The sequence below is a fragment of the Camelus ferus genome, chromosome 1, assembly GCF_009834535.1.
Source record: "Camelus ferus isolate YT-003-E chromosome 1, BCGSAC_Cfer_1.0, whole genome shotgun sequence".
NCBI classification, from domain to species: domain Eukaryota; kingdom Metazoa; phylum Chordata; class Mammalia; order Artiodactyla; family Camelidae; genus Camelus; species Camelus ferus.
Window position 1 is genome coordinate 105,222,741 of NC_045696.1, and position 26,964 is coordinate 105,249,704.

A 26,964-nucleotide genomic window follows, 5' to 3' on the forward strand; every position below is an offset into this window, starting at 1 on the left:
AAACTCCCTTCTGTTAATGTATTTTCACTAAAACAACTCACAATTTTAATTCGATATCGCGTGCATATAAATTGAACTAAACAAGCTGAAGCAATTTGTTTAGTACCTTTAAGTAGAAATTAATAGTGTCTTCCTGGTTTCCTGCCGCAGCTCTAGTTACTTTCTGGTGCTGAGCACTTCCCCCTTTCCCAAGCATCCCTAATTCAGACTGCAGCTGTCCTCCCTTCCTTTTACTCCTGAAATAGCAAAGCCTTAAAAACTGACAAGGCCCTATAACATGTCCAAACTTTTCACCATCTTTAGGCCTGTGACAACGCACCCCTTGACAGTGAAAAAATTACACATTGGGTGAAAACTTCGATCTGAAAGTGTTTATCGTTAACAGAGTGACAAAAGATTGTTAATACACATGCTCAGAGGATGAGGTGTTGAGCCAGCTGTATTGTTTTACCCTCCTGTACTTGAAATCACGTTGAGGAATGCGACGCGGGCTGGTAGGAGGGTGTGGTAAGTGTGGATTTTCTGTGTTTTATAGCATCATCCTCTAACCGTGGGGGCTTTCTGGCCTTGTGTTGTGTGCCGTGCGAGGACTCTCAAAGATGGTTCTCAAAGGCTTGTTGGATGAATTCATGTAGTGGGTGTGGGAGCTTCGAAAAAGTTCATTTGGGATTTTTATTCTTCGATTGCTGATTTGTGATGGAAATGATTCAGCCCAACATACGGCTCATCAGTAGCATCAGACGCACCTGAAGTTCCCGTTGAATAGATTAGGAATTCGAGCCCACATTTCTCTTAAGGTGTTGGATGTCTTCCCAGTTGTAAGTAGTTGTTTTTCCAACATGTAGTCACAAACTTAACTAATGGAGGTTAAATTGAAATTTAAATCCTGTTTTCTGTTATTTAGACAGTCTGTTATTTCTAGTCAACAGAATTTGGCCATTGGCCTATATTCCAACAACAGTCCACTTGTTTTTCTTTTTGAAAATCAGATTTTCTGTCAGCTTAATTAATACTTATTCATGTAATGGCTGTTTAGCACCTATACGTTTTATATACTTAACAAACATACTTCATCCCTACTATCTGTCAGGCAGTATTCCGGGGGCACTGCGTGCATGAACTCATTGAATCTTCATAACAGCTTTGTGAGGAGGGTGCCATCACTCTCCCTGTTTTACAGAGCGGGGAGCTGAAGCTCAGAGAGATAGGGTAACTTGCCAGAGATCACACAGCCAGTCAGTAGTGGAGCCAGTCCCCCCCAGGCTCTGTGCTCGTAGCCATCACACCACACTGCCTCCAGTCACTCAGCAGACGGCCAGTGCTGGGAACCGTGTTAGAAGCAGGCAACACCAGAGCAAAAGCGGACCCTGTGCTCCCGGGGGAGAGCCTTGGTCCATTTAGGCTGCTAAAAGCAAAAGTGCCATAGACAGGTAGCTTGTAAACCAGAGAAGTTTATTTCTCCCTGTCTGGAGGCTGAAAGTCTGAGATCAGGTTGCCAGCATGGCTGGGGTCTGGGGAGAGCCCTCGTCAGAGATGCAGACTCCGACTTCTCATTATGTCCTCACGTGGAGGAGAGCAGAGGGAGGAAGCAAGCTCTCTCATGACTCTTGGACACAAATCCCGTTCACAAGGGCTCCACCCTCATGACCTTGACTAATCCCAGTCACCTCCAAAGTCCGCATCTCCAAATACCATCACATCAGGGGTAGGGTCTCAGCACATGAACTTGGGAGGACACAAGCATTCCGTCCATAACAGGGAGGCAGACATTAATCACATCCCACAGAGGTGAATGACTCAGGTGACACATGCCCCCGAGGGGAGGTTCCGATACTATCAGGGTGGACAGTGAGACAGTTTGACAGAGACAGATAGTCCAGGGAAAGTGTTTCTGAAAACGTAAGGACTGAGCTGGAGAAGAATAGCGAGGCACATTTTAGTTTAAAAGTGATGTTGGCCAGCGGATGCAGGGAAAGAGCAGTCTTGGGCTGGGAAAGCACGTGTACAAAGGCCCTGTGGGGGAAGAGGACATGGCCTCAAGGGATGGACAGGTGTAATGACCAGAAAGCAGGAACAGAGGGGAGCACTGCGGGAGGGAAAGGAGCGGGGGCAGACCATGAGGACCTTCCCGGCCACTGTTAAGGAATCTGTTTTTCATCCTAAGAGCTGTGAGAAGAGCTGCATTTCCTCCCTCCCTTCCATACCTTCCCCGCCTGCACCCCCACTAAAGAGCCCAGGGAAGGAAGCCAGTCACGGGGCTTTTTGAATTGAAAGGGGGAGGATATAGCTCAGTGGTAGAGAATATGCTTAGCATGCATGAGGTCCTGGGTTCAATGCCCAGTACCTCCATTAAAATAAATGCATACATATATACATACATAAATAAATAAAAAGAGGCAATTGAGGCAATACTTCTGATGAGAGGGTGACAAGGCAATGAAAAGAAGTTGGCAGATGGGGAAGGTCATTAGAAGGCAAAGCTGACCTGATAACAGATTGGGTCTGAGTAGGGGAAGGAGAGAGTCTGGAGGTGGAGCTGACTTGGGCCAGGGCCAAGTTCAGTTTCAGACCTGTTGACTTTGAGAGACCCGTGAAACGTCTAAGAGCAGGTGGTGGCTAGAGCTCAGAGAAGACAGACCTGGAGATGGACGTTTGCAGGTCCCCTGTAGACAATAAATGAAGATGTCCATGGGGGTAAGTAGAACCCCAGAGAGTGCCGTAGGAGGTGAGCCCTGGGGAGCCCCACAAAGGAGGATGGGCTTGCACAGGGGTCCAAGGAGTAGGAAGGAACCAGAGCAGGTTTTTTTCACAGAACAGAAAAGACCAAGCATCCCAGCATTTAACGTGACTAAGCGGTCAAGTTGGAGGAAGACTGAAAAATCACATCTGTGGGGTTGGCAGCATGGAGCTGGTTCCCTGTGAGAAAACTTCTACTGCAGCGGTGGACTGATGACCAGGTTGGAGGGAATGACAGAAAGGGAAAGGAGGCCCTAGAGGAGACAGCCCTTCCGGGAATGGCATGGGTCCGGGTGATGCGGGGTTCGAAAGTGCAAGAGCACGGAGGCATTATTTGCAGAGAGGCAGAGAGAGCAAACAGACCGCAGCCCTGGGGCAGCGCATGTGCCCGGTCCTGCCCTGTCCAAAGGGGGCAAGAGCCATTCTGACTTCTCAAGAGAAGCTGCAAGTATGAATTTTCATGTTTAAAAGGTTGTTGATTGCTGCATTGTTTGTGATCGCAAAATATGGGAAATAAAACATTCAAGTGTAAACAAATATTCAACCCTAATAAGTAGGTTTCTTTCTCCCTGAGTTACGGGCTAGCAATCCTGAAACTACTTTCTGTGTATCCTAGGATTAAGCAATAATTAAATATCCTGTGGACAATGAAAGTCAATGAAAGTTTCTCACTGTTGGACAAGGGAGTTACAGATATGGACAGAGGGAGCTTAGAAATATCCCAGTGATGTGAGATTGGAATTGAAGGTATTAGTGTGAATTCATGGATAGTTAAGATAGATTAGATAGATAGATAGATAGATAGATAGATAGATAGATAGATAGATAGATAGATAAAGATGGATGGATGGATAGACAGACAGACGGACAACATGTCTGTCAGTATGCATACACACACACATACATCTATATCTTACCCCTAATCTACTGAGAGGCTCTAGAAATTACTATACCTCAGTACAATAGAACAACCTAGCATTCTAATCTTGGTTTCTTAACACCATTCTGTATGAAAAGGGCTCCTTGGAAAAATGGTCGGTTCTGGGGCTGGGGCAGGGCAAGTAGAAGATGAAGTTGGAACATCTTGTGGTGCCAGAAAATAAGGAAGTACTCAAATAGTGGGGACAACAAAATATCCATAGTGCACAGGAGCCAGCTTGAAGGGGTTCCCACTGATAAAATATGGGACAATTTGAGCCTAAAAATAAATAACGAAGTTAAGGATTACATATGACTCATTGAATAAAGTAACAATCCATAAGCCTAAGCTGATGTAAATCAATTTATTAGTTAATTAAATGAACAAGTGGATAAATGGGAGAGAAAGGAAACTGTTTCTTACAGTAGAATGCCAGCTAACCAACACAGGAGGAGTGGTGGAGTTAGAAAATCACCATTTGGCAACTATAAAGTTATTGATTCATGCAAGAACCATGAATGGATTCTAAAGCTAGCAGGTTGAAATAACAAGTAACTCCTGATAAGAAACTCAGTAATTAGAAAGGAAAAAAATGATTACAGTGGAGAAACCTGGCAGACACTACCTTAATCAAACGACCAAAGCCAACACCACCGGTCTGGGACATAATGACACCCGGTGTTTCCTGCTCCGGTGTGCTGAGAAGGGCACACCATCACTCCTGTGTCTTTCCCACTGGAAGTGCTCACCCTGAATCTCTCCTGAGGAAACAGCAGACAGACCTAAAGCATGAGACAGTCTACAAGATAACTGGCCTGGATGAATGTCAGTGTCATGAAAGACAGACTAAAGAGCTATTCCAGATGAGAGAAGAGCTAAAGAGACATGACAACTGAATGCAATCCATGATCATGGACCAACTTATTTATGTATTATTGCTGTAATAGACATCAGTGGAAAAATTGGTAAAATATGAGTTAGGTCTGTATGTTAGATAATAGTATTGTATCAATGTTCTTCATTTGGATCATTTTACTGTAGCTATATAAAAGAACGATTTTGTTAAAGGAAACATACTGAATTATTTAGGAATAAAGGGGCATCATGTCTATAATTTACTCAACTGGTTCAGAAAAAATACACGGGCATACCCCCAAGATGATAAGGGTTCAGTTCCAGCCCACCCCAGTAAAGCAAATAACAATAAAGCAAGTCATACGAATTTTTTGGTTTCCCAGTGCATATAAAAGTTATGTTTACACTCTACTATGGTGTACTAAGTGTGCAATTGAATTATATCTTAAAAAATGTATATACCTTAATTTTAAAATATTTTATTGCTAAAAAAATGTTAACCGTCTTCTGAGCCTTCAGCAAGTAGTAACCTTGCCTGGAGGTTGATGGATGCTGACTAATAAGGACGGTGGTTGCTGCAGGTTGGGGTGGCTGTGTTAATTTCTTAAACTAAGACAATGAAGTTTGCCGCATTGATTGATTCTTCCTTTCATGAATGATTTCTCTCACTATGCGATGTTGTTGATAGCATTTTACCCACAGTAGAACTTGTTTCAAAATTAGAGTCAGCCTCTCAAATCCTGCCACTGCTTTTCAACTAAGTTTGTGTAATATTCTAAGTCCTTTGTTGTCATTTCAACCACCTTCACAGTATCTTGACCAGGAGTAGATTCCATCATAAGAAACCAATCTCTTTGCTCATCATTAAGAAGCAACTCGTCATCTGTTAAAGTTCTGTTGTGAGGCTGCAGCCGTTCAGTCCCATCTTCAGGCTCCACTTCCAGTTCTAGTTGTCTTGCTGTTTCCACCACAATTGCAGTTACTTCCTCCACTGAAATCTTAAACTCCTCAAAGTCATCCATGAGAGCTGGAATCAACTTCTTCCAAACTCCTGTTCATGTTGACATTTTGACCTCGTCCCATGAATCACAAGTGTTTTTAATGTTTCCTTTCCAGAAGGTTTTCAGTTGTCTTTGCCCAGATCCATCAGAGGAATCACTGTCTATAGCAGCTCTAACCTTGCAAAACGTATTGCTTAACTAAAAAAACTTGAAGGTCAAAATTACTCTTTGATCCATGGGCTGCAGAATGGACGCTGTGTTCAGCAGGCATGAAGACAACGTGAATCTCTCTGTCCATCTCCACAAGAGCTCTTGGGTGACCAGGTGCACTGTCAAGGGGCAGTCATATTTTGAAAGGAATCATTTTCTCTGAGCAGTAGTTCTCAACAGTGGCTTAAAATATTCAGGAAACCATGTTGTAAACAGATGTTCTGTTATCCAGGCCTTGTTTTTGCATTTCTAGAGCACACACAGAGTAGGTCGAGCATAATTCTTAAGGGCCGTCAGACTGTCAGAATGGTAAATGAGCATTGGCTTCAGCTTAAAGTCATCAGCTCCTCTAGCCCCTAACAAGAGAGTCAGTCTGTCCTTTGAAGCATTGAAGCCAGGCACTGATTTCTCCTCTCTAGCTATGAGAGTCCTAGATGGCATCTTCTTCCAATATAAGGCTGTTTGTTTTGTGTACATTGAAAGTCTGTTGCTCAGTGCAGACACCTTCATGAACGATCTGAGCTAGATCTCCTGGAGAACTTGCTGCAGCTTCTCCACCAGGACTTGCCTCTTGACCTTGCACTTTTATGTTATAGAAACAGCTTCTTTCCTTAAACCTCATGAACCCGCCTCTGCTAGCTTCAGACTTTTCTTCTGCACCTTCCTCACCTCTCTCAGCCTTCACAGAATTGCAGAGAGTTCTGGCCTTGCTGTGGATTAGGCTTTGGCTTAAGGGAATGTTGCTTCTGATTTGATCTTCTATCCAAACCGCTAAAACTGTCTCCAAATTAACAAGGCTGTTTTGCTTCCTTGTCATTTGTGTGTTCACTGGAGCAGCACTTTCCATTTCCTTCAAGAACTTTTCCTTTGCGTTCACAGTTTGGCTCACTGTTCGGTGCAGGAGGCCTATCTTGGCTTTCGACATAGCTTCCTCACTAAGCTGAATCATTTCTAGCTCTCGGTGTAAGGTGAGTGACATGCAACCCTTCCTTTCACTTGAACACTCAGAGGCCATTGCAGGGCTATTAATTGGCCCAATTTCAATGTTGTCATATCTCAGGGAATAGGGAGGCCCACGGAGAGGGAGAGAGAGCAGTCAGAACACACACATTTATCAGACAAGTTCGCTGTCTTGTATGGGCATGGTTCGTGTCACCCCACACAATTCCAGTAGCAGCATCAAAGATTACTGACCACAGATCACCAAACAAATATAATCAATAATGTGGCAGTGTGAAATATTGGGAGAATTACCCAGATGTGACACAGAGACATGAAGTGAGCAAACTCTGTCGGAGAAATGTCGCCAATAGACTTGCTCCACGCAGAGTGGCCACAAACCTCCAATTTGTAAAAAACGCAATTTGTAGTACGTCCAATAAAGTGAAGGGCAATGAAACAAGGGGTGTGTGTGTGTGTGTGTGTGTGTGTGTGTGTGTGTGTGTATGTGTGTAGAGAAAGAGAGAAGGATAAAGCAAATGTAGTCTGTGTTACCATTCAGGGAATCTGGGTGAAGTGTACATGAAAATTCTTCATACTATTCTTGCCACTTTTCCTTAAGCCTGAAGTTTTATCAAAATAAAAAGTATTTTTTTAGAAAGCTCCAAAATATTACATATTGGGTCATTAAAAAATAAAAAACAATTACACAGCATGGACCAAGTCAGGCACTCCTGCCATGGGCAGCTTCAGGCTGCAGCTGACTGTGTTTGGCCTCCATAGTATCGTTCCGTGGAGTCCAGAGGGGCTGGGAGCCCAGGTGCACGAATGGCCCCAGGCTACTGCTCTGCTTTTCCTGGCAGGCGGACGGGCTGGACAAGGAGGGATGTTGGTCAGTGGTGTTTGGCTGCAGGGAGATGGGGATGCTCTCTTGTATGGCTTCTCTTGTCCTTGGAGGTAGGTGGCACGGTCCCCAGCTGAGAGTGAGGGTTGCTGGGAGCTCAGAGGCTTGAGGAAGGAAGATATTGGATGTGCTGTGGGGACCAGATGCAGGGCAATGTGGCTAGTCTCTCTGGGGTCAGTGCTGCCATAGTCCCCATGAGGTGGCTTTTCCCAGTGGCTTTTGGCTGCTGCAGGGCAACTACAGAGAAAGGGGGTAGCTAGGTTCAACCAGAAAAGAGTTTGCTGGTTGAGTGTGATGGAAGCATGGAGAAGCATGGGACTTCGGGTACCACCATGAGCATCCTGCAAAGGAGTGACCTGGGATCCCAGGTGGATGAAAAGTACAGTGCAGGAGGAGAGACTGGGTGGGCTGGGCAGGGTCATCACAGGCTGGAGGCCCCAGCATCGTCGTAGAAGCACAGTCTTGTCAGAAGTGGTGGAATGAGTGACTGTGAAGAGCTGGAGGGACAAGGATCAGTGACTCTGGAGCAGTTTGAGGGGTGACAGCATCCAGTGTGTAATGGAACCATTGGATGTCTTCAGGGTGCCAGGGGAAGCCCTCAGAGGTGAGGGGGCAGAGAACAGATGTGTTAGAAAGGTTGTCGGTGTGGACTTGGAAATTGCCCCAGGTAGTGGGAAGATTGCAGGTGGAGAGGCTCACGGTGTACAAGTGCTAACACCAAGTGTGACCATGGTTTTGTGGCTCAGTAGATAGAGGGTAAGGGGGTGACTGGAGCTCTCAGTGAAGGAGGTACAGGAGGGTGGGCAGCTGAGTCAGGGCGGGGAACTACAGAACCTTGTGAAAATGACCATCGGGTAGGAGATAAGAGCCTGATCATGTGCAAACCACCAAATGCAGAAGGGTTTTACTAAGATAAAGGTACTTCTAGTCCTACTGTGGAGAACCTTTGAATCAAATGGGACAAGGGGAGCGGTCAGGACGAGAAGGAAAACTTTGAGCACAAGAGTAACAGCAACGTGCAAGAGACCATCACAAGGGCTGTAATGATTAAAGGAGACCATGTAAGTGCAAGACTGGAGCACCTCGCATGTTCAGGGTCCAGAGATGGTATGGTCCCTACCTTTACAGACAGGGAAACCAAGGCTTGGAGAGGTTGTCACTTACACAGCTAATACGCGGGGAGCTGGGGAACCCAGGCCTCGGGCCCCCAGGCCAGCATTCTTCTCGCTGCCCTGTGCCACACAGACGCACCAGCAGACCCTTGTGAGGCCTCCCGAGTGTGCGAGTCCCAAAGACAGCTTTGGTGAGAGCAGAGTCCGGGGGGGCTAGCAGAAAGTGGGGAAGTGGCCAGGGCTTGATGCTGGAGTCTGAAGTGCTAGGTAAGGAGTGTAGACTTTAGGCGAAGGGGATTCACTGAAAGCCTTTAACCAGCTGCCCCGCCAGATGCCCAGCAGGTGAGGTCTCCGCCCTGGAAGGAGCCTTGGTCCAGGAGTCCTCAGATGGCCTCGGAAGAGCACCTGCCAGAGTACTCTCTGCAGCCTGTACCCGGCTAGCCCAGACCCCAGCCAGATCCAGGACTGGCTGGCTCAGAGGTCAGGCCCTCTTCCCCAGAGCAAGCAGGACTTGGCCTCAGGGGCAAGCACACGGCCCTGGACAGCTCCTCCTGCCTGCAGCTGGGCCCAGTTGCAAGGTGACCTTGTGAGACCTTGGTAAATGCCCAGATAAGGTTCTGCCTTCATGGCTGTTACGTTCCTGCCCATCTGAAAACTCTACCAAATAGGGAAATGACTTGTTCTTGGTGAACTCTTACCAACTCTGAACAGTCAACATTTTTTTCTAAGTGCTCAGAAGCTGTCAGTTTCAGACTCTGTTCCTGATTTTGCTCTGGTTTGCATTCTGGGTCCCAAACTATAGTCTCCAGAATTTATTCTTTATAGTTACTCTATAATCAATGCAACAGATACCTTCAGAAAAAAAGAAGAGTATCAACTTACTAGACTCACAGAGCCAAAGTGGGCACAGATCTGCTCACAGCCAAATCTCTGTCCCAGCCCAGGCAGGATCCCGGAGGCCGTGTCTCTGCCTGGCAGCCTGCCAGCACCCCGCCCAGCCACGCTCGGCTCTGACTTAGTTGCTCATGGGTCCTGAGAGTCTCACCTCGGTTTCTGCTTTCCCTTGGATGCCACACCCCACAGAAGAAAGAATCTCAGAATGCTGAACCGTAGAAAGGACACTCTCCCCTCCCTGTGACCGTGAGGTCCCAGGAAGAGCAGCGGCTCTGAAGACAGCCTTGGGGTCCAACCCACCTGCTAGTCCATGACCCTGAGCAATTTACTTCGCCCCTCCAATGTGTGTTTCCTCAACTGCAACATGGGAAAAATATTTCCCAACCTTACAAGGTCATTTATAATAAGGCCTAAAAGAGATGATGTCCATGAAGGGTCTAATCTGTGCGAGAAATCCAGTACATGTTTGGTCTCTCCACTTCCACCATGAGCAGGCTTTTCCCAGCGCCGGCTCAGAGCACCCCTGGTCCCGTGGCCACGACCAGACTGCTTAACACAATAGTCTCACATCTATGCATGAGAGCGGGAAAACCGCAAAACAGTTCCTTCTGTTTTCTTTAGCCCTTTCCTGATGCTTTATGATGTTGTTCCCTAACAATCCTGCCCCCACGTGTTTGTGGCATCCCAGATTAAATTGCATCGTAAAGATAACAACCCAGTTGAAAGCCTTGTCCTTTTTTTCCCTTTGGACAACCTTGAGGAGGGGAAAGGCATTTTTATGGCTCCCAGGTTTTCCTCTCAGCAACTTGCATTTTAAATGGAAACATATTTATTGCAATATCATCTACACCAGCAGTTTTCTGTGTTAAAGAAAAATGTCTAGTCAGTGTCCAGCATGAGGCACAGTCACTTTTGTTACCCCTGTGACTTTAATTTTGATTCTCTATTACACCCTGAATATAGAGAGAATTAAATGCACCGTGATATGGTGGTGCAGTACAATCTGAGATAAGGGGGAAAATTAAGCTGTAATAATTCTCTTTAAGGTAGTGACAGCCCCAGTTCCAGGTCTTCTGGGCTTTAGTAGATAGCATCAGAGCGTGAGTAAATATTGTATAAGCTCAGCATGTTACTTTAATCTTGGGCCGACACGGACATTTATTAATCAAATAGAGTGATTTTAATATATATTCATGGGCAATCCTCCAGCCTGGTCTGAAAAACCGTTCATTTTCACATTTCTAATTTAAGAGATTTTTCTGGAGAAGATAGATTTAAGAATATTGGATAACTCCAGCAATTGTTTGGAATTTGTTCCTTATCTTGCGAGGCTCCAAGGGTTTGAGGCTGTGCAAGTGTAACATTCCAAATTCTTTTGAAAGGAGGTGCTTTTCTGATTTAATAACAAATCAGCATTTTCCTCATCCTTCTATGTCTACCTTGAGATGTGGCTTAAAGGAAACAGATGCCGGTCTGGCAGGAGCTGAAGGGGAGGCAGTTTCTTCAGCATGAACTCTTGCCCCAGACTCAGCTGCGCCAGGTTAGGGAGTGAACAAAACCTCACCCGAGAGTATGCATCATAGCGAGACCCTCAGATACTTGGTGAGCCCCCTGCATCCTAGTCTCCATCTGCCTCACCACAGCTCATACGCACACGCTGTGAAAAATGGGAGCCATTGCTCGTGTCCTCATAAACTATAAGATGCCAGCCACCTTTTCCCCTTGTTTCCCACCCTCTTCTCCTTTCCCCCAACCACATGGTTTTTGTTGAACTTTTTTTGCTGTTTTATTCCTCAAAAAGAGTTGAAATTGCAAACCACATATCCAACAAAAAAAACTAGTGTCCAGAATTGTATAAAGAATCCCATCCTCATTCACTGTTGATGGGAATATAAACTGGTATAGCCACTATGGAAAACAGTATGGCGGTTCCTAAGAAAATTAAAAATAGAACTGCCATGTGATCCAGCTATTCTACTTCAGGGTATTTATCCAAAGAATATGAAAACACTGATTCAAAAAAGGGTGATACATGCACGCCTATGTTCATTGCATCATTATTTACAATAGTCAAGATACGGACACAACCAAAGTGCCCATCAACGAATGAATGGTGAAAATGTATAGATATATAATGGAATACTACTCAGCCATTAAAAAGAAGGAAATCTTGCCAACTTCGACAACATGGATGGACTTTGAGCATATTATGCTTAGTGAAATAATCCAGACAGAGAAAGACAAATACCATGATTTCACTTATACATACAATCTAAAACACACCAAAAAATGAACAAACAAAGCAAAAACAAACTCATAGACACAGAGATCACATTAGTGGTTAACAGGGAGGAATGGGTTGGGGGATGAAAAATGGGAAAGGGCATCAATTGTATGGTGGTGGATGGGAACTAGACTTGTTATGTTGATCCCTTTGTAGTGTGTACAAATATCAAATTATTGTGTTGTACACCCGAAACTAATATAATGTTATATACCCATTTTACCTCAATTAAAAAAAAAGAATTCTCAAAACTTAATAAAAACACAAACACCCCCTTAAGGAAATGGGCAAAAGACACAAAGGGACATTTCACTGAAGAGGATACACAGATGGCAAGTAAGCACATGAAAAAGGTATTTGACAACATTAGTCATTAGGGAAATGCAACTTTAAAAACATAACAAGGTATTACCATATACCTATCAAAATGGCTAAAATAAAAAATAATGACGACACTAAATGCTTGAAAGGATGCAGAGAAACAGAACCATCCATAATTGCTGGTGGGAACATAAAATGGCTCCGCCACTCAGGAAAACAGTTTGGTGGTTTCTTGTAAAACTAAAAGTGCAACTACCGTATAACCTAGCAACTGCACTCATGGGCATTTATCCCAGAGAAATGAAAACTTACGTTCACACAAAAACCTGTACTCAAATGTTCATTACAGCTCCATTTATAATAACTAAAAACTGGAGACAATCCAGATGTCCTTCAAAGGGTGAACAATTAAACTGGGATATATCCATACCATAGAGTAGACTCAGTAGTAAGTAGCGAACTATACACACAACAACTTTGATAACTCTCCAGGGAGTAATACTAAGTGGAAAAAGCCAATCCTAAAAGGTTACATATTAAATGATTCCATTTATATAACATTCCTGAAATGACAAATTTACATAAATAATAAACTGGTGATTGCCAGGGGTTAGGATGAGAGTTGGGGGGCAACAGGAGGGAAGTGGATGTGGTTATAAAAAGACAACATGAGGGGTCCTTGTGGTGAAGGGACCATTATGTAGTTTGCTATTGATGGTAGATACATGAACAGGAGAGAAACAAATTTCATAGAACTAAACACACACACACACACACACACACACACACACACGAGCAAGTAAGTACATGTGAAATGTGAAATCTGAATAGGATCGGTGGATTCTATCTGTCTCAGTGTCCTGGGTGTGATATCATAGTATCACACTTAGGTCACCACTAGGGGACACTGGGTGAAGGCACATGGGATCGCTCTGTATCACTTCTTACAACTGCATAAAAATCTACATCTCAAAAAGTTAATTTAAAAAACAAAAGAAAAAATTGAAACAATATATTTTATGAATATAAGGATGAAAGGATGAAGTGGGGCAGTTTCCTTTAGTGGACCTCTTCCATGCCAAGGGTTTTCCTTTTTTTTCTGTTTTTTTTAATTGAAGTAGAGTCAGTTTACAATGTTGTGTCAATTTCTGGCAACAGCATAATGTTTCAGTCATACATATACATACATATATTCCTTTTCATATTCTTTTTTATTATAGGTTACTACAGATATTGAATATAGTTCCCTGTGCTATACAGTAGAATCTTGTTTATCTATTTTATATATAGTAGTTAGAATCTGCAAATCTCAAACTTCCAATTTATCCCTTCCCGCCTCCTTTCCTCCCTGGTAACCATAAGTTTGTTTTCTATGTCCATGAGTCTATTTCTGTTTTGTAAATAAGTTCATTTGTGTCTTTTTTTCTTAGATTCCACATATGAGTGATGTCATACGGTATTTTTCTTTCTCTTTTTGTCTTACTTCACTTAGAATGACAATCTCCAGGTCCATCCATGTTGCTGCAAATGGTATTATTTTATTCTTTTTTATGGCTGAATAGTATTGCTATATATATATCTCACATCTTATTTATCCCATCATCTTTCGATGGACATTTAGGTTGGGTTTTCACATAGAGTTCTGTCATCCTCAAAACAGTCCTATGAGTATTAATATTCCCATTTTACAGGTATAAGGAAACTTGAGGCCTGGTGAGGTGACACATTTTACATGAGACCTCCCCGGCAAGTAAAAGATAAAGCCTCAGTCTCTCAGAATACAAAGCCAGTGCTCTTGTCATCTCTCCATGGGGGCCCCCCTCTCCTGAGCACACCATGCTGTCCCTACCTGCTGCTGCTGCCACCACCCCAGCCAGTTAGGTGAACCTTCAACTCCCTGAGGAGACAGCTCCAGAGTTAATATGCCAGGACTTGCAACCTTCTCTGTCTTCCAAATGGGAAGCAAAAGATCATTCAGAATCAGTCACCAGCATTTGGCTGCTTGCTAAGCAGATCATAAAGAGAACTCATGCAACAGCACTCAGAAAACCCCGGCCAACATCAGATAAAACAGTCAGCGAAGTAACACTCCCAACAGCACAAAGGGCATTAATTAAGACGAATTGAAAAGATGTGTCTGTATAAATACTTCTAAAGATGAGGTTGTCAAGAAAGAGTTCGACCTTGGGAAGATTGATGAGTTCTGATAATTATAGGGAAAATAAATCTTGGGAGGACAAAATCATTTAAAAATGGATTTTATAAGCTGATGAGATTGGTTCTTTCCAGTGGGTGGATGGGAACAGAGTGGAAGAAATGTGAGGATGGGAACCGGGTAGAAACAAGAATGAGGGAGGAGACAGCCTTCTCTGAGTTCACCTCTGTTTTTAGTCTGACTCTTAGAACCGTGGAATCTCATACCACTCCCCCTCAAAAAAACTATATAATTAAGGTCAACCAGGATGTGAAGGGAACCCAAGCTGTAGTAAAACAGTAACAAATGAGCCTGTCTCTATAACAAATGAAGACATAACCACACTGAAGTCAGTGGGAAAGGAAAAAACCAACCCTCAGTAACTTGGAAAGCAGCATTATGACCGGATCCTGCAAGGCCAAAGACAAAAAAAAAAAAAAAAATGTACATAAATACGGTTCTCTAGTTAGCAAATGTGTTTTCCACAGGAGTATAGGTGAGCAATTTTGAAACTGTTTTTATATAAATACTAGAATCAAGCAAATGAGTAAATTATTGTGAACAATAGAGCCAGATTTCTCACTGTGGAAGAAAGAAGTTACAAAAAAGGAAAGGAGGGGAAGCCCAGAATGAACTCTGTGGTGTTGGAAGAGAATTGGAGGTATCAGTATGAACTCATGGTTTTTAATATATATCCAGATGGGCAGCTATAGAAATAAATATGGTGAGGTGGGTATACACATGTGTAAGTATGTATGTGTATATAATTTCCTAGCTCTGTCTTCTAAGAGGTGCCTAGAAACCACAAAACCCCAATAGCAATGAGCACAGCTGGCTCTCTTGGTTTCTAAATACCATTCTCCAATAAAAGAAGCAAGTGCTTCTTGGAGAAATGGTTGATTCCAGAGCTGGAGCTGGGGCAGAGAAAATACAGGATAAGCCTGAATATCCTGTGGTCCTGGAAAACAAGGGAATGCTCAATAAATGATGGGAGCTTGTCGCAAAGGCATAAGAGCCGATTTAAAGGAGATTCCATTGGGCAAATCTGAGATAATCTGAGAAACAAAATAAATGATGATAATGGATCCCACCCCCTATAGAATAAAATAAATATTCATGAGTCCATATTGATGTAAATAAGTGATTGAATGAATAAGTAAATGCAGGAAAAGGGACATTTCTTCCTTCCAGTAGAATTCTAATTCTTTCTACAAAGAATGTTGGAAATAGAATCACCATTTGGCCAACATCATAGTAATGAATGTTGCACACCAAAATCCTCAATGGATGCTAAAATTAGGGGGGCAAACTATAATATTTGCATAGTCTCAAAGTATTTTCCCATGAAATTCTTACTAATTACAGATACACAGGAGAAAATAGTAATTTCACAATAGAGAAATCTGGCAGACACTACCTCAACCAAGCATCACTGATCAGAACAAATCAACACCGATATGATGCACCTGAGAAGGGCACAAGGTCATTTCTGAGACTTTCTTGGCTGAGGTTCATAAGCTCAATCTAATCATGAGAAAACATCAGACAAACCAAACTAAGGGATGTTCCTCAAAATAACTGGGCACTAATTTTCTGAAATGTCCAGGTCATGAAACACTTAGGAGCTGTTCCCAGTTAGAGGGGATGAAGGAGACAAGACAGTTACATGCAATGTGGGATCCTGGATCAGACCCTACATTAGAAAAAAAAAAAGCCATCGTGAGACAATAGGGGAAATATGAACAATGTAGATTAGTGAATGGTGGTAATGTTATATCGTGGTTTACATCACTGTACCATGCTTATGTAAGATGGTTAACATTAGCAGAAGCTGAGTGAAGATACATGGGAAGTCTTGGTACTGTCTTTTTTTTTTTAATTGAAGTATAGTTGATTTACAATGTAGTGTTAGTTTCAGATGTACAGCAAAGTGATTCAGTTATATATACATATAGATACACAAATATAAATATATATATATGTATTCTTTTTCAGATTCTTTTCCATTATAGGTTCTTACAAGATATTGAATATAGTTCCCTGTGTTATACAGTAGGTCCTTATTGTTTATCTATTTTATATATAGTAGTGTTGTACTATCTTTGTTAAGTCTAAAATTATTTCTAAATTAAAAGTTAAAAGATATAAAATTACCAAGGAAGCCAATAATTATATTGTGAAATCCTTATCTAGATAACTAAGCAAATTTGTTATATAGTAAAAAATATTTAATCTTATTGCTTGAATTCAAAATAATAATAATAATATTACATTTGAATGTCTTCTTGCATTTTATAAAATGTTTTTATGTACATTCTGTTATTTAATCCCCCAAACAAACCCGTAAGATAGCATTATTTCCCCCCACTTTAGAAATGAAGAATCTTGATCTAAGAGTTACTTGGTATGGTTAAAACAAGCACAAAGCATGTAAACAAGCAAAACTTCAGAGCCAGACAAATGGACCTGCTTTCAGACCCCAGCATTGCCATTTCCATCCTATGCAACCTTGGCCAAGACAGTTAAGAAAGCTTTGGGGATTTTGAGATTATTGTGAGGATCTAAACCCTATAAGCACTCTGTCCAGAGCCTGGCACACCCTGGGCACTTGATAAGAAAGAGACAATGAGGGTGGTGGTGATGATTTCTTAGGCTGAGGGTGCCTTCAAGTTCAGCTCAGCAACCTCCCCTGCTACAGGTGCCAGAGCATCCCTGACAATGGTCTAGGCCACGCTGTAGACACTCAGAGTGGGGCACAGCTTAACGCTATTTGAAGGAGTCCATTTCTTTTTTTAAAAAATCTACCTAGATGTATCTGTTTACATGTAGACGTAAGTCTGCACATATATGTATATCTTTAAGAGTAAGTAGGTACCTTTGCAAAGTGACCATTTCTAATATCAAGATGTCTAAGGAACAAACTAGGGTGAGGAGGAAGGATGACGGTAACTTGGCAGGCACCCTCTGCACTGCCCTCAGAATTATCCCCTATCTGCTGCTACTGTCTTCCAGTGCCTGGAAAACTTCCCAACTATTCAAACCTAGGATATCTTTTCCTGAGAATGCTCAGAACTTCAACACACACAAGCTATGGGATAAGGATCAGGGCTTTGGCACTGCCTCGCCCAGTGCCCTGCACACCGCAGCCCCTCATCACATACTTATTATATGAATTATGAGAACTTTGCCTAGAGAGAAACTGTCTCTCTACCATTGTATTTTGCACTGAATTGATTTGCACTTAGTGGTCTTTCGTGTCTCTTCTACCACTTAGGATTTAGTGGATTTACATCTCCTCTGGGTCTAGGCTCAAAAATAAGCACATGAGACAAATCACACATCATCAACAATACCCTCGAACACCCCTTAAATCACTCCATGCAGGATGATGTGTGTACAGCTGATGTTATACACTGCATATGGGATAGGCAGTGTGCAGACTGTGCATTAACAGCTTAGAGTTTCGGCTAAGACCATCCCTGGAACTAGACTACCTAGGTTAACACCTCAGTGCTGCAGTGAATCTGCTTTGTGACCTTGGGCCAGCCACTTAATGTCTGTGATTCAGTTTGTTCATCAGGAAAATGGGAATGACAATCACAATCACAATCCTCCTTTCACAGAGGAGTGTGAGGGTTAACGAGACGGTATATGTAAAGCCTTTGGCACAGTTCCCAACACTTTGCTAGCAGTCAATATGTGCCACCCATGACAGATCCTTCTCCTCTTACAATTGGTTACATCCTGATAAACCCACTGTAAGTTGCAAACGTTGAAAGTCAAAAGTGCATTTAAGACACTTAACCTACCAAACATCATAGCTTAGCTTAGCCCACCTTAAGTGTGCTCAGAACAATTACACTTACGTTAGCCTACTCTTGGGCAAAATTCTTTAACACAAAGCCTATTTTATAATAAAGGGTTGATAGTATCATGCAATTTATGGAATACCATTCTGAAAGTGAAAAACAAAATGGTTGTATGTATACAGAATGTCTGTAAGCGTATAGATTGATCCTGGTGATCACGTGACCAAGACAGCGCTGTGTCTGCCGCTGCCCAGCATCACGAGAGAGTATATACTGCATGTCACCAGCCCGGGGAATGTCAAACTTCAAAATTCAAAGTGTGGTTTCTACTGAATGCATATCACCTTTGCACCATCATAAAGTCAGGGACTGTCCAGATTATTATAATTATCATTACCCACTTATATATGTACAGTAGATACAGTGGCGTGTACATAACGTATAACTTGAAAGTAATTTAATTACATAAGCTAGAGCATATATAGTTGGGTAAATTCTTTTTTGCTGTGACCCCCAGGACTGGCTCCTCAAGGAGCAGCAGGCTTCATTTTGTGCTGGGTGTGAAGCCCTCCACGGTTACCACATGGCTAGCACAGGGACTGTTCCCCAACAACTCAATGAAGTCCAGCTTCCACATTTCTGAAAGCAGATTGAGGCTGCATCTTCCCATCAGCTGAGCTGGCATGGCAGCCCTGTGTGGCATTTTTCATTCTTGTCACAGAGGTCACTGAGGGACTCTGGCCTTGGATCGAGATTATGTTTGGACTCTAGACTTTAGATTCTGCTGGGACACCGTGTCAGGTTCTGTTTGGTGGTTATTGAGGTGACACAGTGATGAGGGATAAACACATGCAATTATATCTAGCCTTCCAACTGTTGAGTGCAACCTGGAAGAAGAACATTGTTTTTGCTCTTCAGACTGGACGTAGGAAAGATGATGGCAACAGTGGGGCAGTGGCGGTAGCTGCTCTGACAGAGTTCTGGTGGCTGCGGTGGTGGGGATGGCTGCACTAGTGGCTGTGGTCATGTAGATCACAGTAGAGTAATGGTAGTGGCGTTGGTTGCTCATAGTGTGGTGGTGGTGGTGGTAGTGATGGTTGGTGTGGTGTTGGTAATGGTGATGGCAGTGGTATTGTTGGTCATTGAATGGTGGTGGCGGCCCTATCAGTGTGATGGTAATGGTAGGGATTGTGGGGCTGGTCAGAAAAGCTGATCATGATGGTGGCTGTGAGTACTGGTGATTCCCAGGTAGACCGTAATTCCCAAATTAGATCAGTGCTTAAACTTGGATGTCGAGAGTGGGAGGTTTGTGCTGGAGGGAGCTCCCCTGTGATCTGACATACACCCCCAGCTGTAGAACACTCTCCTAGGTCTGGGTCTTAAGGGCAGCACATTGGAGTGAAAGCAGCCTGATTTCCCTCCTATAGTTTGCCAGTGGGTTAAACTGAATATTTTACAACTTGTGGTCCTCTGAACGCTCATCTAGCAGAATGTTTCATGAAAGCTAAAGGAGCTTGGCAAACTCTAAGATTTCTGTCCCCTTCTTGGAGAGTTGCTGGGCACATCCACATATTAGGGGCTCTCAGAGGATCTGCAGTCTACAGTAAAAACCTCTTTCATTTTGTCTGCCCCAGCATTTTCCAAGCTTTTTGGATCACGGAATGCTTTTTCTTTCAGGGAGCTGCTAGGTGCCTAGTAACCATTACACAGAACAACTACAGAAGCACTAATCTAAACAACACTTGAAATGAAAAGAAAAAGAACACTTTAAGAAAAATGTTCCCCCCAGAGGGATTAATTTTTTTAGTGCTTTCTGAGAATGGTTAGCTTTAGGTTAGTTTTGCAACTCTAAATTATGTCCTATTTTGCAAGTGAGCAAGATCATCTATAATTTACATAAATCAGAATTGACTGATGAATATGTTAGACACGTAAAGTAAGGGTATTATTGGAAACTAACCTCAAAAATGAAATTTCATTAAACTCTAAAACATTTACAACCTAAGAACTCCTTTTCTTTTTAATGAAATATTTTTGTTGAGATATAATTAACTTTATCCTCTTAGTCCATATGCATAAAATTGGTAATTTGGTCATTATAGAAGAGTGGTCCTTCTTTACCACAGAGCCCGATGCTGGGTCAATCAAAGAACCTTGGATAACTGAACGGAAGTGATCCCTCTATGGCCAGGGCTGACCCACAGTTCTCCACTGGCACGTAAGAATCACCTGGGATGCTTGGGAAAAAATGAAAGTTCATAAGCCTCTCTGCCAGAGAGCATGTCTGGGTGCAGCGTGGAATATGCATTTTTCACAGTAACATGAATGCAGACCTCACTTTGAGAAGGACCAGAAAAGTACTGATGTTAAAACATCGTCATCTCTCTCATTCCTCCCAATGTCGATCTTGGGGGAAATTCCAGTTGCAGGCTCCTTCTCCCAAAGCAGTTTTAGGAGCAGCCCCAGTGGTGGAAGTGGGCTAGTGGGCTGCTCTGGTCTCTTCCCTGATGTAAGGTCTGTTAACCTCAAGGGCAAAGTCCACAACCTCACCAGATGTGCTTAAAGAACAGGAAGATGGCATCCAGATTCCTACCTTGATCTCTTCCCATCCACTGAGCAATCGTTAGTCTTAACACGATTAATGCAAAAAGGCAGCTAAGCAATTTAAATTTTATCCATAAAATTAAGCCCTAGGTTTCGCCACAGCATTTAACTCCATGACCTATTTCATTGAATCCCTTAGCAGATCTTGGACAGTTTCCTTGAGTGTAAATTACCATGAAGGTAAATTGAAAATGTATCAAGAAATGGGCAAGGATATTAGTGCAGAATCAAAAAGTCATCAAGCTTCAGTTGTTCTGAGGATTTTTTTAAAGTCTCTTTTCAATACAGTGAAAATGGAAAGAATTGATTTGATTAACAAGACTTACCTTTCACAGGTCACCGTCTGCCTTCTGCATGGTGGATGACTCAGTTTAGATGTCCTCTCCTCCAGAAAATCTACTCCACCCCTTCAGAGTCTCTGCGGGGCTCCCAGTGCACCTCAGCCCCACATTAGCCACCCCACAGTGACAGTCTGTCTCCCCAGGGTTAAACCCCCATGAGGGCAGGGCTGCCCCATATTTATTTCAGATTTACAGTGCTGGTGCGCCACCCAGCTTAAAGTGCCTGCCAAGCTGGCCCTTCTTGCCTTAAGAAGAGAAATGGTGTTTGTAGTGAAAACGAGAGAGAAGTATGGGGAAATTCAAATTCAGCTGATACTTCTAGCATGTTCTCCATCCACGTGTTCGCCCTGAACTTGTCTCTGTCTCCTGCATTAGCTCATTTGATTCTGGTGAAGAGAATGGGGAAAGAGAGGCCAAGTGATTTGCCCCGGGTCGTACAGCCCAGCAGCTACAGAGCTGTGTCTCAAGCTCAGGTGAGCCTCTGCCTGCTAATCCTCAAGTTCCTGCCCCTACAAAGCCTGTCTTGAGAGGACAGTTGAAGGGACTGATTACCCAGGACCAGTTATCCGTTACTCAGAAACAAGGCTGCTTTGCATAGATTCCACACGCAGAGGTTGCTGGGAGCAGCGATCCGGCAGCTTTACAGTCACCCCTTCAGCAGATTATACACCGAGCCAGAACTGCCCCTACTGCCTTTCTTCCTGTGTGATGTTCCTGCCGGATATAAGGCCCCAGCGAGTCGGTAACAAGTTTCTGAGGAGCCATGAGACCCTAGTATCTGGGAGTTCTGGTGAGTTCTTTTTAAAACCCACCTCCTCTGAAAGGACACTCATTCCGTTCAGCAGGCAGAGACGCAGTTACTGGGAGTTAAGTAATGGAAAACAGGGGCATGCAAAAGAAAGAGGTTCTGATACTCTGAAAGCACATTGGACCCCGAGGAGCCAGCCACCTCATTGGAGGCTTTGTCAGGGCTCAGACAGATTGAAGGCACTGCCAATGGACCAGCACCAAGTGCCTGAGGCTCTGGGAGATTGTAGAGAATGGGATGGGAGAGGGGGAAACCAAAAAGTCCTTTCTATCCAGGACCAGAGGGAAATTTAAACCCTATGAAATGTTGCCACTTTGTTGTTTACTCTGCCAAGTTTTTAAGAAATTGCACACAAAACCAGGCATTTGGATATGAAAGAAAGAGAAGCCTCAAGCTGACAAGCTCAGGCATTGAAAGACTCTGGAGACCAGAGAGGGCTTTGTGTTTTGAAAGAGTCTTTGCACAGAAAGAAGTGAGGGAAGTGGAGGGCAGACAGAAGAGGCGCACACTCCAAGGGAGGGCACTGAAGAGGGAGGGAAGGATGGTTGCACTTCTAGCAATGGCCACTAAGGTCCCAGCCGGCCCATGGTACTTCCAGAGGGCCGCCGCACTGCTGGGGTAATGGGAACACTGGATCCCTTCTTCCCACCGCTGCAGACTCCCTGGTCCAGGCCCATAGTGGACATCAAAATTGATGGGAGCTTCTGGCCAGTGGCGCACAGAGCAGAGCACTAAATAGGCAAGCTCAGAGCTAAGAGCAATCCTGCTGAAGAAACAAACAAACCACCACAACAAGAAGAAAGGAGCAAAAGTTGTTAAATAAGCTCGAGGGCTGATGGGAAAAATAGAGAAAAGGGGCCTAAATGGCCTCAAAACTTCAACCGCCTTAGCCAGGTCTTGTTTGCTAGGCTTAGGTTGGAGGCCCAGGCAATCACGCCAACTGCTTTTATAAAGCAGGTAGATCCGTTTAGTTGAGAGCGTGGTCTCTTTTTAATTTTTTCCCTTCAACCTGCTTATCATCCCTCCAGCTTCTTTTCCTTGTTTACTTGATTCCTAACAGCGCTTTTGCAACAATTGCTCCTGATATTTCTTAAAGGATTCCTGCCTGCCAGGGCCTGGTTCCCAGGGTGCTTTTCAGCAACAACAAAAGAAGGAAGAAAATGGACACTAGGGTCCATGAAGTGGGTTCAGGTGGGACTGAGCCTGTGCCCAGTGGACACCGAGCCTCTCCCAGCAAAAGCCCCAGAATTGGAGGTGGTCGCATTATCTAAACTTTTCTCAGCTGTTTCGACCACTGTAGTTTTGTTTTAAATATGTACAGTAATTCTTAATAGAACGCTGGTAAATGTGCCAAGGCATGCTCCGTGGAAATAATGAAGTCTTTACAGTTTGGAATTCTATTAAGTCCTTGCTTCATGGTTTGTGAGGCTGCTGGCATTTTGAGCAGCAGTAATATTTTACTGTAGCCCAGTCTTGCTGGGAGAGATGGTCTCGTCTGTCAGGTCAGCTCTGGAGGGTGCGGAATCTCTGTCATTCGCCCAAGGGATCTGATCTGGGGATACCCACAAACAAAGGTGGGGCTACTTAGCATTACCCTTCTAGGCCTGACTGGCTTAGGGGTTCCCAGGCTCAGTGTCAGAAAAAGTACAGGCAGACCCATGTTCAACAGAAAAAGTACAGGCAACAGAAAAAGTACAGGCAGACCCATGTTCAAATAACAGTCCTCATGGAAACAACCAAAATGTCCATCAACAGATGACTGGATAGAGAAGTTGTGGTATATTTATACAATGGAATACTACTTAGCCATAAAAAATAGTAAAATAATGCCATTTGCTGCAACAGGGATGGGCCTGGAGATTGTTCTAAATGAAGTAAGCCAGAGAGAGAAAGAAAAATACCATATGATATCACTCATATGTGGAATCTAAAAAAAAGACAAGTGACCTTATTTACAAAACAGAAACTGACTCACAGACATAAAAACAAACTTATGGTTTCTAGCGGGGAAGGTACTGGGAAGGGATAAATTGGGAGTTTTGAGATTTGCAGATACTAACTACTATATATATAAAATAAGTTTCTACTGTATAGCACAGGGAACTTTACTCAATATCTTATAGTAACCTATAATGAAAAAGAATATGAAAACGAACATATGTATGTTCATGTGTTGACTGAACTATTTACACTGTACACCAGAAATTGACACAACATTGTAAACTGATGATGCTTCAATAATAATAATAATAATAATAATAATAATAATAATAATAATAATAATAAAAAGATCCTGAAATCACAGTCCTGCCAGTTCCTGTTAGTAGAACCGTGGGAAAAATCACATTACCTTTCTGAATCTCTGCTCCTGTTCTAGTTATTATTACTATTAACAAACCACCACAACCTTAGTGGTGTAAGTTGACATTTTGTGATGCTCAGAGTACCATGGGGATGACTTTTCTCTGCTCCAGGATATTTGTGAGCTCAGCTGGGAAGACTCAAAGACTGGGAGAACACAATGCCGTAAACTGACTATACTTCAATAAAAATATGTATATACAAAAAAATGCACACTACAGAAAACACTTTTGAAATATTTACAATTCATGTTGCATACTTTCTTTCTTTCACTTTGTCATACAGGCTAGAAATGCAGAATATCACCAAAATAATTTTATCTTTTGAAATGCCAAAGTTTCATTAACGTCATGGCAATGAATCTATGCGCAGTTTACTTATTTTGTTTATTATTAGTTTTATAATTAACAACAAAAAAAGACTGGGAGAGTGTGGACGGGGGGAGCAGGGATTGTCTGGAGACTTCTTCACTCACATGTCTGGCAGTTGATACTGGGTCCTGGTGGGGACTCAGATGGGACGTTGACATTGACTTTATTCATGTATTCACAGCTGAGCTGTGGGGACTCTCTGCGTAGGCTAGTTGGGGCTTTCACAGCCTGGTAGCTGGGTTCTAAGACCAAGTGTCCCCAGATCACAAGGTGGAAGTGGATGCACTTTAATGACCCAGCCTTGAAAGTCATACAGTCTCACTTTTGCCACAAGCAGAGGTGCCCGGCCAGGTCCTCCTCTCGATGGAAGACTGGCCAGGTCTAGAAGAGCACTCCGGCTGGGAGATAATGAGCTGACCATCTTTGGAAAATACAATCTGCCACAGTTCCCTCCCCTGCTGACCCACCAGCCCAGGGAGTCACAATGGCTGAGCACCAGCCCGGCGCCATGAAGTGTTCGCATGCTATCACATTCCTACCAGCATAAAGCATTTAAATAACTCTGGGGTCCAGGAGAACACAAGGAGCAGTGGCTACCTCGTGTACTCGCTCTCACAGGGGAGACACAGGCACAGTATGGGCACCAAGCAAGCAAGTTTTAAGTCTCTGATCACGTCGCATCTGCTAATATCCCATTTGGCCAAAGGAAGTCTCCAGCCAAGCCCAAAGCCAAGGGGCAGGGAAGTATGTTCTGCCCTAGGGAGGCTGCAGAGGTGTGGGTGTGCAATATCATAATGGCAGAGTGAGGAATTAAGACGAATAATTCAATCTACCACAGCCATTTTGGAGAACAAAGAAAATTGGATCAGGATATTGTGGCATTACAGCTAGTGTTTAACAATATAATCTTGGATGCAAAATACCCATATAAAGTAGTAGGTTATCAAATTGCTACTAAAAGAATAATTCAACATGACCAGTAGCATGTATCCTAGTCTTCAAGGCCAGTATACCATAAAGATATCTATTAATATATCTCATTACTGAGACAATATATTTTTATGAAACCTAAATCATCATCTCAGTACACACTTAAAAGTCATTCAATAAAAGCCAGCACCTACTCAGGGATTTTTTTTAAAAGCTCTTAGTAAATTAGAATCTAGAAGGATAGTTACCTAGCACAATGCATGGTGGCACTCCCACAGAAGCAAGGAAATAGAAAAGTGTGCCTACTCACCACTGTTACTTTCTGATGGCATCAGTCATAAATAAGATATATGGTTATAGAAAGGAGACTCAGTTTTCATTATTGCAGGTGGTGTTAGTGTAACCTTAGAAAATCCAGGAGTGGCATTTGAAACACTGTTAGAACTAATAAGCTCAGTAACATAGCCCAGATTCAAAATAAACAAAGTACAGAGTTTTCTATGTAACAGTTGCAATACAACATAATGAAAACGTGTGTGTGTGTGTAAAATAAACTATGAGGGAAAAAAAGATTCACTCACAAGAGCTCAGGACACCTGTTCTTGGGGCTAACGTGAACCAGAAAACGTGAGGGGCGCTGAAGGCAGAGGCTCTGCCCCCTGCTGAAAGATTTGACCAAGTGAAATATGACCAGCTCCTTGGGGGAATGGGCGTTCATTGATTGACTTTTCAGTGAACATGCCACTGGGTATGTTTCTTTCTCTTTTTTTTAATTAAAAAATATTTATTGAAGTATAGTTGATTTATAATGTGTTAGTTTCTGGTGCACAGCAAAGTGAATTTTATATATATATTCTTTTTCAGATACTGTTCCATTATAGGTTTTTACAAGCTATTGAATATAGTTCCCTATGCTATGTAGGAGGCCCTTGTTGTTTATCTGTTTTATATTCAGTAGCATGTATCTGTTAATCCCAAAATTCTAATTTATCCCTCCTCCTCTTTCCCCTTTGGTAACTATAAGTTTGCTTTCTATGTGCGTGAGTTTATTTCTGGTTTGTAAATAAGTTCATTTGTACTGTTTTTTTAGCAATGGATATTTTCCTCTATTTGAGAACCAGTATCCCAGGTTTCTCATGGAAGACTAAACTGGTGCTCAGAAAGCTCTCTCAGACATTAAAATGTGATTTTTTTTTTAAAAAAGTGATTAAATGAGTGTAATAGTGACTCAGGACAGCACAACGATACATAAAGTCTAAGTGAAAAGATAATATAAGACAAGGGAAAAACAAAATGTCAATGGTGGGGGGTACAAATTATTTAATTAAAGGAAACAGACAGTCACCTAAGTATTTGAAGAAAAAAATCCAT

General features: G+C 42.8%; 1 protein-coding gene and 1 long non-coding RNA gene across 2 annotated transcripts in view; one reads left to right on the top strand and one right to left on the bottom strand.

Annotated features, from left to right (window-relative positions):
- The window catches only part of NMNAT3 (nicotinamide nucleotide adenylyltransferase 3), a 103,003-nt gene that overhangs the window by 51,063 nt on the left and 24,976 nt on the right, over positions 1 to 26,964 (top strand). The gene's annotated exons all lie outside the window — the stretch shown is intronic.
- Positions 19,087 to 25,286, bottom strand: LOC116665971. The gene is made up of 3 exons (XR_004322822.1): positions 24,995 to 25,286; positions 20,188 to 20,189; positions 19,087 to 19,097 (listed from the first exon to the last, which is right to left on the bottom strand). It is a non-coding gene; the product is annotated as an uncharacterized LOC116665971 (long non-coding RNA).